Source organism: Hipposideros armiger, unplaced genomic scaffold (assembly GCF_001890085.2).
Source record: "Hipposideros armiger isolate ML-2016 unplaced genomic scaffold, ASM189008v1 scaffold_697, whole genome shotgun sequence".
NCBI lineage: Eukaryota > Metazoa > Chordata > Mammalia > Chiroptera > Hipposideridae > Hipposideros > Hipposideros armiger.
This window is the reverse complement of record NW_017732047.1, coordinates 419,479-431,522: the sequence shown is the minus strand read 5'-3', so window position 1 is coordinate 431,522 and position 12,044 is coordinate 419,479. Positions and strand designations below refer to the sequence as shown.

The 12,044-nt window shown below is 34.9% G+C and overlaps 1 long non-coding RNA gene across 1 annotated transcript; it reads right to left on the bottom strand.

Annotated features, from left to right (window-relative positions):
- Positions 1-2,552: 2,552 nt before the first annotated feature.
- Positions 2,553-9,719, bottom strand: LOC109373266 (uncharacterized). Its single transcript, XR_002122189.1, has 3 exons — positions 9,487-9,719; positions 3,811-4,021; positions 2,553-3,057 (listed from the first exon to the last, which is right to left on the bottom strand). It is a non-coding gene; the product is annotated as an uncharacterized LOC109373266 (long non-coding RNA).
- Positions 9,720-12,044: the final 2,325 nt, after the last annotated feature.

Here is a 12,044-nt window from a genome sequence, read left to right as displayed (position 1 = left end):
TTATTATTTTTGTCATTTACTAGCGCATTTATAAGTGACATGACTTTTATATGACACATAGCAGTGTGTATATACACACATATACATACACACACACACACATCTGAATATGCAGGTAGACCTGTTTTGGCAGAGTTTGTCTTTCCTTATGTTTAATTCCTTGTGGTGTTCCTTCACAAGTCCTAGCAATTTTTTTTCCTGCCTACCGAAATGTAACTATACTTCATCATTTTCTTTCAGAATAAAGTTCTCTTCCCTACTTTCAAAGTTGTTACCAAATCTGATGAAAATGTCCCTGTTAATAGTGTGATGGCAAAGTATTCCAACACCTATTTCTAGATCCAGATAATACATAACAGTTCCAAAAATATAGTGTGTTCTCGGTAGTCCCCTGGAGACAATGAGTTCATACCTGTTGTATTTTCCAAAAGAGTAATTTCAATGGAGGTACTTTAAAGCCAGCAAAAAGAGGAGATGGTAACAAGACAGGATGAAAAAGGCAATTTGAGGAGGTTGTTAGGATTCTCCAGAATCCTCCAACTTTATCTTTATTTCTTTCTCTTTAGCAATAATATCTTTACATTAATTCAATAAAGTCACTTTACACTCACTTCATGCATTGCCAATAAAAAAGTTTTTGGATTGTTAGCAGAAAATGACAGAGGTGTTTTTGATCTCACACACACACACACACACACACACACACACACACACAGATCACATGACCAGGATTTATTATGTGCCCATTCAAACATTCTTTCTTTGAAAAAGTGTCGTGTGATTGCCACAGTGTCCAAGGCATCATAAACTCCTATGTGCTCCAGAATATAATATACACCCAGTGGCAAGGAGCTTATAACCCAATTGAGAAAATAAAAGCAAAGAGTGAGGGAATTGATTTGTGTGGGCAAACATTAAATTATTTGGCTCACACTACAAGGACTCTGGATAGCTTTCAATACCTTAAGCCTGACATACACAAATTCAAACTCTATTATGTTCCATGTAAAAGTTCATTTTGTCTGTATACATTCTGCTCTTCCACTTGTGTTCCCTCCAAGGGTCTTGCCTTTTTGCCTTCTGTCCTTCTAACACCAACTGAGCCATCAAAACAAATCTAAATTCTACCTCTGCCATTTTAATTTTCCCTTTTATGATCTTTCTGGTATTTTCCATTAAATTTCAATCCACAAGCACTGTATCATGCCGAGGTGGTTATTTTATCTATTAGCCTTGCTTCTTCAACTAGACGCCAACAACCCCTCGAAGGCAGGGACTGTGTCTCTATTTTTTGAGATATAACTAAGAACATCTTACCGAGTGTGTGCAGATAATAAAATTTTGATAAAGGCATAATTGAAGAGAAAAGATCACAGAGTAGCACTTCTTGGAGCCTTCACATTTTTCCTTGTGACCCTTAAGCTTTCATTTATGTTAAGACACCCATGCTTCAATATTTTATTTTTCCTATTAGTAGTGCCCAAAATTAACTTATAATGTTAAGGCTAGATGTTTTGAATTCTCTATGAAATATTTTTAAAGCAAAATTATATTCTTATTGTTTTTTTACTAAGTGATATAATATAGATAGATAGATAGATAGATAGATAGCCTGAAGAATATGAGTATAAATAAAAATGACTCACATCCACAAGAATAAACATAATTCAGATAATAACCAAATAGTACCCTTCTACCACCAGGTAACACTGATGGTCACAAAGCAACATTCATGATGTGTCACAATTCAATGAAAATAATTGCAATCAGATAATGGGCAATTTAGTTGGCTCTGATCAGATGATGACTATGACCGATAGAATTTCAACAGATTTCAGTGGATGGCTTTCACTAAAGGTTGCCACCACCCACATTTTCACATGTAACTAGAACATATTCGCGTTGTGTAATATTTTCATTAGACGACTTTTATTCCATAAATGGAATTTTAATAGAGGACTATTCCATTAGTAAACAGGCTGCTCTTGCTGACACATCTTTCCTTTTAAAATATACTTTGGCTGAATTCTAACACAACCATTTTGAATGCAAAAGGGATGCTTTTCAAGCCAGATGGTTTATCTAATAGGAATGTTTTCTGATTAGAGAAACAGCAGTAGACTCATGATCACAGCAGGTGCCAAACTGATCCTGTAGTTTACATGAATTTGCAACAGAACAAGTCATGAACTAAAGGGAATCTATTTCATAATGTTCCACATTCTATTCTGAGAGGAAGGAGAGGATGCAAAAGATGCTACCATATCAGATGGAGTTCATATATCACATCATGATATGAATGTGCCATTATTGCATTTGCGATACATTTATTTGTATACTAAATTTCCTAATTATATTGTGGACACTACTACTAAAATTTCAAAATTATAAAAAACCTTGCAGAGTATTCTATGGTGAGATAATAATCTAAAGTTTATTTTTTTAAAATACTTTGGAATCATTTTATTGAAAATGTATCATTTTTTACTTTCTCATTTTCTTTATTTCTTGTATCTATCTGTATTTTCCCTTTGTTTTAAGGAGCAGTTTTTCCATGTGATGATAAAGAGGGAAACAGGATATTGGATTACTATTGGTATGACAGCTCCAGCTATGCCTCAGTATGCATACAAGTGAACCTCCTAGGCCCTGCAGAGATGGCATGGCGATGCAGGTTTCTAAATAATGGAATTAGTAACTTTAAAGATAGTGTAAGTTGCTTCTGCGTGCGAACATGACTACTGGGGACATAAAAGGCCATAAGCCCATAGGCCCACACTCTGACTCAGCTGCGTTTCATTTCCAATGGATTGCCAAGATCGCCAAACTTGGAAGCACCTAGGTGATGTGTAATAGTCAAAGTGTGTACTTGTATCCACATACCTATTTCCTTATTTCATTGCATCAGCTGCTTTGTTTATTTGTTTCTTGGAAAGAAAATCAAAGTAAAAGCCATCTAGAATTGAGTCCCAATCATCCTTCTCAGTCATCCTCACTCCAGGCAAAGGCCATGGTCTGTTCCAGAACAGCTGGTTAAACAGCAGAGACGGTTGGTACCTGGAACAGGTTCCAATCAGAGATGAATTATCCAAAAGAATAATCATTTCCCAATTGTTTCAGTAATTCTACAATCTAATAAATGTAATTATATAAACAAATTCTATATAATTAATTATATAAAGGCATTAAGCACACATCCCAATATGTCTAAAATGAAGTTAAAATTTGAGATCCTATCTTTTGATGAAATATAATGATTTGGTAAGTTTTTTTCATACATAGATTTGGTGTTATAGTAATCAGAATTTTACTATGGTCCATTACTATAAGAATTTTTACTAGAGCAAATTCCTGTACCTTATATCATATTTCCTCTAATGATCAATCTCCCTCAGAATTTTTTAAGTATTTATTATTTTTACCACTTGTTTTGGCAGTTATTCATACACAGACGTGAAACCCTATACTACATAACTATTTGCCTTTATTTTTTGTTTGACTAGAAGCATTTATAGTACAGGGAACTTATCTTCTGTATTCTGTTCAAGTCCTTCATAACTCTGTTTTATACAGAATTGACTATTATAATTGACTATAAATTAAGGTGTTTATTTTATTAAATTTACTGTATTGCTTATAGGAGGGTGCATTCTATTGAAATAGCCCTGTTTTTGACTCTGCTCAAGTTTTAGACGTCTGTAATAAAAGATGCTCTAGTGTTAAGTACAATTATAATATCTTTCATCTTTTCCTTACTGAATGGACAAAGTGACAAAAATCTGCACTTCTTTTCTTTTAAAATGCTTTCACCTTTGCTGAGGGTCCATGTTTCTCACACTGAATAAATGTCTTCTAGTAATCTGTAAATTCTCAAGGAGAATCATTTAATTTTCTTCTTCATTTTATATATACAAGCTCATATCAGGTCACCAGGGTTGTCATCATAAACAAGGACTGCCAAAGGATTCCAGTGCCCACATTGCACATCAGTTTGAAAATGAGTTGGTTTCACGAGGGAATACTGAGAAAATAAAAGAAGAACAGAGGTAGTTTTAGAACATCCAATATATGCTCTTTCTCCATTGATGATATAGTTACTTAAGAAGTCAAGCCCAAATGATGCCAACTTTTTCTTTTCCAACAAAAATTTCATAGTAAAACTTCATGGAAGAAAATAGGGGAAGAACTGAGTCATCACAAGAGGTGTGATGTGCCAAACTCAAAAGGCACTACGTAACATCAGGTAGTGCCATTTTTATGCTGCAAGCACTAATTAGTTTGTGCAAAATAGCATCATCATTAAATCCATTTAATGTTAATTTATTTTTAAATATTTTTAAAATGTCTTGGAGTAAATATATTTCCAATATTTCAGCATAATCATGGTTTTCCTTACACATTTACTCTTCCAGTTAAACTTTGGAAATAGCTAACCAACTTTCACGCTCAATGTCTATTGGTTCTGTTTCTCTGGTAAAGCCTGACCTATACTACAGCCTCCGTGTCAGCCTGACTGGACCCACTGTTTTATCCATACACTTTATTGAACCAGCCTGACCAGTAAACAACCTGAGGCTTCTGAGATGATGCCGCCTTCACCCCTGATGAGTTCACGTCTATGGCCTCTGGTGACCTTCCCTGCTAAGCAGAACTTGGTCAGGGCCATGTGAGTCCTACCTTTTAGAACTCAGTCTTTGAATCTCAGAGACCAGGAACTTTAGTCAGTGTTTTCTTCCCAGCATACCCCTAGCATCTTTATGTAAATTATATACCTCCAGTGTGTACACAAGCAGTACTCTTCCCCATGTATTGTTTTAACCAATAACTATAGAGTGTGTTTGCTATCTGCCAGAGATACCCCACCACTTTAAGTAATATTTCCATCAACATATTCATGGTTTTCCTTACTCATTCACCCTTTTAGATAAACTTCGAAAATAGCTAACCAATTCCCATGCTAAACTGTTTGTGGTGATTAGAGTTGTATTGGATGTTTAGGTTCATGTGGCATAAATTAGTATCCTTACACTTTTGCATGCTTTAGTTTTTAAATGAAGGTTTGTAATTTTTCACAAAATTAAGTATTTCATGTTTAGAAAAATTCATTTCAGTTTTTAAAAAATAGAATAAAATTCCTGATTGAGTAATTTTTAAATCAACTCTGACTCATTGGTTATATCCCTTTTTAAGTACTAATTATTTTTTCCTTTGTTTTTAATCAGAATTATTGGCTGTGTTTCTGTTTTATTTATTAACTTTTTTTTTAATACTGCTATAACTAAACTCCTGATTTCTTTGGATTTCATCAGTTTTACTTCAGTGTCCTCTTACTGTTCCAGGATTCAAACCAGGCTACCCTAGTACATATCGTTGTCCCATCACAGTGTCCTCTGATGTGATAGTTTCTTCGTCTTTACTGATTTTCAGGACCTTGGCAATCTCTAGGCACACTGGGTAGATATCCTGTTACCCTGTTGAATGTCCCCAAATATGGGCCTGCCTGTTGCTTTTCTCATGATTAGATTGGTGCTGTGGGGTTTGGGGAAGAATACCACAGAAAGAAGTGCCATTCTCATCACTTCATATCTGGGGGTCATGATGTCTTCAGGGCATCACTGGTGATGCTGACCTTCATCATTTGGTTAAGGTAGGTGTTGGTCAGTTTCCTCCACTGTAAATTTACCACTTTCCCTTTTCCTTAGATGATTCTTTAGAGAATATCAGCAAGCCCAGCCCATCTTCAAAGGGGAGGTATAGGAAAGGAAGAATAATTAGCTCCACCTCCTAGAGGGTAAGTTTCTTCATATAGTACCTGCAATTTTTCTAAGAAAAAGTTTTGTTACTTCTCCCTCATTTAAATAATTTTAAAATATTTACTGATTTTGTTGTTTTCATTCAGATGACTAACTTCCTAAAATTCCTCCAGAAATATAATCCATCCCCAAAGCTAGGTTTATTAGCCCTAATGCAGTAGAGAATACCACCTTGATAGAGTCTTGCACGGTGTCTCAGAAAGGGGACATCAGCGGGAGAGGGTGTTTATTAGGTTTTAGTGCATGGAATGGATGAGTTTAAAGTGAGTCTTGCTAGGAAAGAAACTGGTGAAAATATAATAGTTTTGGTTGGATTGATGGTCACCGTGAAGTGAGGGTCTTAAAATGAGTATTGCTCAACAAGCTGTTCGTTTTGTTTAAAAAGCTATTTTAGTTGGTTCACAGTCCTACCTACCGTTCATAGATAAGTAACTGACTTATTTTTGCTTGTTCTCACTTTTATTTAATAGAGAAACAAGAAGTATGTTCAGATTCAGGTTTTTTTTACATAGTGACCACAAATTATGTTGGTTTTGACTCTCAACTTCTTTAGGGTATATTTTGTTATTTTGTTAGCTTCTTGAGGTGAATGCAAGTTTCATTTATTATCAGCCTTGTTAAAAATGCATTTACTACTATAAAATTCAAGTATGATTTTGATATATGATTTGATATGTAGTGCGTTTCATTTGCAAATAATCTATAATTTCAGTTTTAATCTCTTTAACACAAATAATAAAGTATTCATTTTTATTTTTAAAAGATTAATTTTGGCTATGTTTCGCTTTTAAATTCTAACTTTATTATGTTGTTTTCCATTAATATAACATGAATTTTGGTTGCATTTTATTGATTTTTTTAACTAATAATATTCTATGAGTATTTTCAAAAAAATACTATTTTCTACTTACTGAAAAAAAATTTAATCTATTATTTTGTGAAATTCTATTTCTAATAGTTTTGCTCTATATAACTGTGGCCATGGTTTTCAGCACATGCATGCTTATGATTGTGACATCTGCCTGGTGGGTTGTACTTTTTGCCATTTTGTTCCAGCTATTGTTGATCCAGCTTCATACTTTACCTTTGTCACCTAGCTCACCACTGCTTTGATTTGGGGTCCCGGGAGACTCTCAGGAAAATATCTTCTTTGCCTTTTGGTATTCAGCAAGCATTCAGAATTCACCACAGGACAAGCTGTTGTTTTTTTAGAACAGTCAAGTCACATTCCATTAACAAAAAAATCAGAAGATATTGGTCTGCAGGGATGTACCAGAGTGACCATGTTTTCCATTGTTATACAGAACATTTTTACTGCTTATAATGAAGAATCTATAATAGCTTTTCTGATAGTGGAGTCTGCTTTTTATTTACCTATTTTATGGTTCTTTCAAGTGATTTTTTTAAAAATAATAAAAGCATCTACCTTAAAGATATGTCTGTTATCCCTATTTCAAAACAGAAATTTGCTATTTCCTTTGAAACGTCACAAGAATTATTGAAGATTCTACTCTTTCCATCAAGATTTTAAAGAATGTGGGGCCCACATCAGAGTTCAATTTCAAAGTAACCAGTCATACACTCCCAGAAATCTCTGCAAGAAAGAAGATTTTTTCAAGCTTACCTATGGGAGCAACTTAATACAGTAAGTGACAGTTGTTACCAGCAGGTGGCACCTGACTGAGTCATTATTGTTCTGCCACTTACTGTGAGGCCTTAAAAATATACTTAACTTTTTTTATAACTAAATTTATTAAAATGCAAAATGGGAATAATAGTAGACCTTGACTTATCGCACTATTGCCAGGATTAAATGAGATAAAATCTGAATGTGTGTTGCAAGAGCTGGCACAGAGTGAGGACTCGATACAAAGCAGCTGCTATCAGTAATGGGAGCTCAATACTGAGATGATAAATATATTCCCCACTTGCATATCTTGTTCCAGGGACCATTACCTTTTCCCTGGACAGAGATCACTGTTACACTTAGAAGCAAGGGCCAAGGACCCGTCCATGTCTGGGAAAGCACATGGAATAACAGAAGAAAGGGTACAGGAAGCAGGTGCTGAGTGATCCACTTAATTCTGATGGATGGCATGTGTCTGGCCTAGGGCTATTTTTAACAGGTCTGGCGCACTGCGGCAGACCTTACTCTGTAGCCTCTTAAAGGCATTGCCAGCCCCTGCCAGGCTCCAGGACCAAGGGGAGCTTTGTGTAAAGGTATTTGTTATCTGTTCTGGCCAAGGTTTCTTTAATTATGACTTAAAGAAATCCCTTGTCACATTATTTAATGATATGTTTCATTCTCACTATTCATCTATCCATTACAATGCCAACAATGAAAAATATGTCACCAGTGCTAGACACTTGTTTTCTTTGTTATACTTCTTTAAGTTTCTGAGACTTGGATGTTGCCTCACATCAGCAAGGTGAGTCAGCAGATAAATGACCACATGTGTGCACTTCGAACATACCTCATTCCCTGCATTATCCTTCTTGGAATAAAAACAATATGGCTGCTGCTTTACTTCTATTGAGTTGTCAGAAAAGCCATGATGCATTTTTGCAATGAAAAACATAGAAAAAATACGTCATGACTTTTCCGACAATCCAATACTTTCCAAACCTCATGTAAAATGCTTATTATGACCCATCTAGAGCTATTCAGGGAAGGGAATTTTGGGAAATATAATTCCAGATTAGCTCACTTGACTCAATACAAACCACAATAATCTCTAACTGGATGTCTTTAGGCACCTCAACTCAATACTCCAGACACAATCTCTCAATTCCTATTATTTTCTGCCCTCAACTTTCTTGTTTTCCAATGTTCCCTATGAAAGAAAATGGCATGACCCCTTATCTATTTGCTCAGGATTAAAACATTGCGATCACATTTCATCCTTCTTTTTCTCTTAAACCTCTTGTGATAAGTAGTCACAACAAAGGTGACCAGAGCTATCTTGAGCACATGTTCTTATTTTCATTCCTTTCCCTATGTCCACCACCACCACCAACAACAACCCAGTGGAAGTCATCATCATATTTTATGTAGCCTCCTAATTTGCCTCATTGCTTATTGTCTTAAATCTTTCATCTATTTTCACATAGCATCAAGAATAACAATTTTAAGTGGCAAATCAGATAATGTTACTTCTGTGCTCAAAGCCTTTCAACCATTTTCCATTGCATTTAGAATAAATTCTTCAGTGTTATTTTGCTTACAAATTACTGGTTGGCTTTATCCCTAGCTTTCTCTGTGTCTTCATTGCCTACCATTCTACTAATTGCCTACTTCACACTATGCACAATGCTTCCCTTGCTTTGCCTCAAGTACTCTGAGCACACTCCCATCTCAGGGCATTTGCACTTGTCATTCGTCCATCCCAAAATACTATTCCTCAACATACTTGCATGGAAGCCTCACTCATCTTCTATATTCAGATTTTTGTTCATACAGCATCTTACAGAGTAGCTTTTCTGCTTGTATCCCTACTCCTAATAAAAGTTTTCTTTTGCATCCATGTCTGTCTTCCTATTATCCTGCTTTATTTTCCGTCAGTGCACTATTACTCCCCAATGTTTTGTCCTATCTATTTTTATTTTATTGTCTATTCCTCTCTATCCTAGAATGTAAGCTCAATGAAAGTAGGGCTGGGTCTGTACTACTCACTTTTGAGTTCCCAAGATTTTTAACACAGCTTGCCTCATTGTAGACACATATCAAATAAATTGTCTGTTTATCAGTAGGTATAGTTTGTTTTCTTTTTGTAGTAATTAGAGTATGTCCTGTTGAGGGCCCTAAGAGCAACTCTGTTATACAGAACTGATGCAGGGCCATTAGATATATTTTCGCAGCTTGTACACTTCAAGATGCCAGGGCACCCCTTGGATTTCCATCATATACAAAGTACTGGCCTGTAAACAAGAAAGAAGAAAGGATTGTTCAGAGGCCTAATTTTGAAGCTAACAGAGAGGACCAGGGAAAACTGGTAAATTTTGTGAAAACATAGTAATAGCATCCTTAAATCCACTTTTGATACTATCATGCAAGTGATAATATTAGGGACCACAATCTTTACTAAAGTCACGTTTCCTCCCAAATATGTAAAATATAATAAATGCATAATTTTAGGCCACTAAAATATGTGTAATTAATATTTAAAAAACAGAATGTGTTAGCTGAAAAATATCATGTTAAACAGCTAAGTTTCAATAACATATTAAATTGAATCTATGAAATGTATTTGGATGGATTAAAAGAAATATCAATAACTGATATAAAACAAAAGATGTTTATACTATTTCTTTCTCCCAACCTCTTAGGAATTTTGTGTATTTTGGAAGCTTTAGGAAGAGATAAATGCTCTGTATGTGTTTTTATCATCTGTCCCCATGCAATGAGGTGATAGAGATTTCAAATTGATATGCACTTTGAAGTTATCAGAACAGAGGGATCATCAATTTTAAAGTCTTTCCCTCTTTTTATTTCTACTGTTCCTCAGGTCATTTATGCTCTGGACCATTTAACTCCCTCTTTCTTAGGTCTCTATCACTCATCTCAGCTCTCTCTAGCTTCTGTATTCTGGCATCTCACCTCACTTTCCTCCCATTAAACCCACTACAAGGCCCACAAATCATGGCCTCTCGGGGGAGTCATTTATCTTTTGTACTTCAGTTTCATCATCTATAAAATAAGAGTACTACCAATTTTTTATGTATTTTACAAATATAGTATGGCATGAGGCAAAAAATATATGTGCTGAATGATGAGAGATGCTATGAGATTATCAGGAGGTAAGGGAAATGGAGGAAGCTAGATCACCAAAGGAGCCGTCACTAACGAGGAAAGAGGCTATGCAGGTGTCTAAGCAAAAGATAAGGAGCCAACAGTGGGGAGCAGGTGATGAGGAAAATGACTGTACATAATAGCATAAGAGAACAAACAGCATGGAAATGAAGGGGATGTCTTGTGCAACTGCAAGATAATCACAATATAATATTTTTGGTCATCAGGGAGAGTTAGGCACTGTGATAAGCTAAATGTATGCTATTATTTATGTGCACTGGAAATTGGTTAGTAAAGCGTGGGCTGGCTTATTTACAGTGAGTTAGGAATTACAATGAAGTAGTAATTGCTGTTGCTGTGTTTGTACTTATGTGGAATTGCATTATGCTTTTGCTAATAAAATAAGGCATAAGTGTAAAGTCTACCAAAGTCTCAGCCTCTCACTCTTATCAAAGAAATAAGAAAATAAACAAGAAATAATGGTCAATTAGAGTCTACAACTATGGATCCCAAGAGAGTCTTGTGCAAGAGGCAACAGTAGAGGTTGTTCAGAAAAGGGATGCGGGTGGCCAGAGTGAAAACCGTCTGCTTTTGTAAAAACCGTCTGTCACATGCTCTTCATTGCTCTCATACCTGAAGGACTTGGTGTATCTCTCTCAGTGAGGATGAATCCAAGGAAATCTCAAGGAACATTAAGAAAAGCTGCAAACATCAGGTTATGATATAAATAGATCCTCTGATTTTGTCAGAATTGAATGCTAATGAGACCAAATTACTGCTCCACCCTATGTAGGGAATCTCTAAGGCTATTCTTTTTACAAATTTTGGAACTCTGAAAAGGTGGCCACTCTTGCTGAGAAGGATTATTCTAACTATATTTGTGCACTCAGTTATCCAGGCTTTGAAGAACAAAGAAGTAAATTCCAACTAAAAAAAAAAAATTCTTATTTTACACACTGATTAGATGAAAGGCTATATCACTATTATGCCAATGATTCATATTTCAAATTCCTGGAAATGGAGTTTTTTTTTCTTTTATTGACTATTATCTATACTCTGGAAAGTAATTTTTTTAATACTTTAACACTAAACTCCAAACATGGCATTAAAAAAAGAACATTTATATAATATATACATAGTCTTGCAAGAAGTAAAATATTTATATCAATAGAAAAATCAAGTAATTAAATATCTCAAGCTTATCTGAAAATTTGATTTGATTTTACACTACTTATTCATATAAGAAATTCATAGAGATGATCCAGGTGGTATAGAAATCAACTTATTTTGCACAATATCATAAGATTGTGAACATTTTTATAAATCAAGTTAATGGATTTAATAAAAAAAGACAGCATATCATTTTTTCTAGAAAATATGTATTGTATTAAATTTAAATTCTCTTTTGCTCCATGACGTAAAATACAATTCATACTTATTTC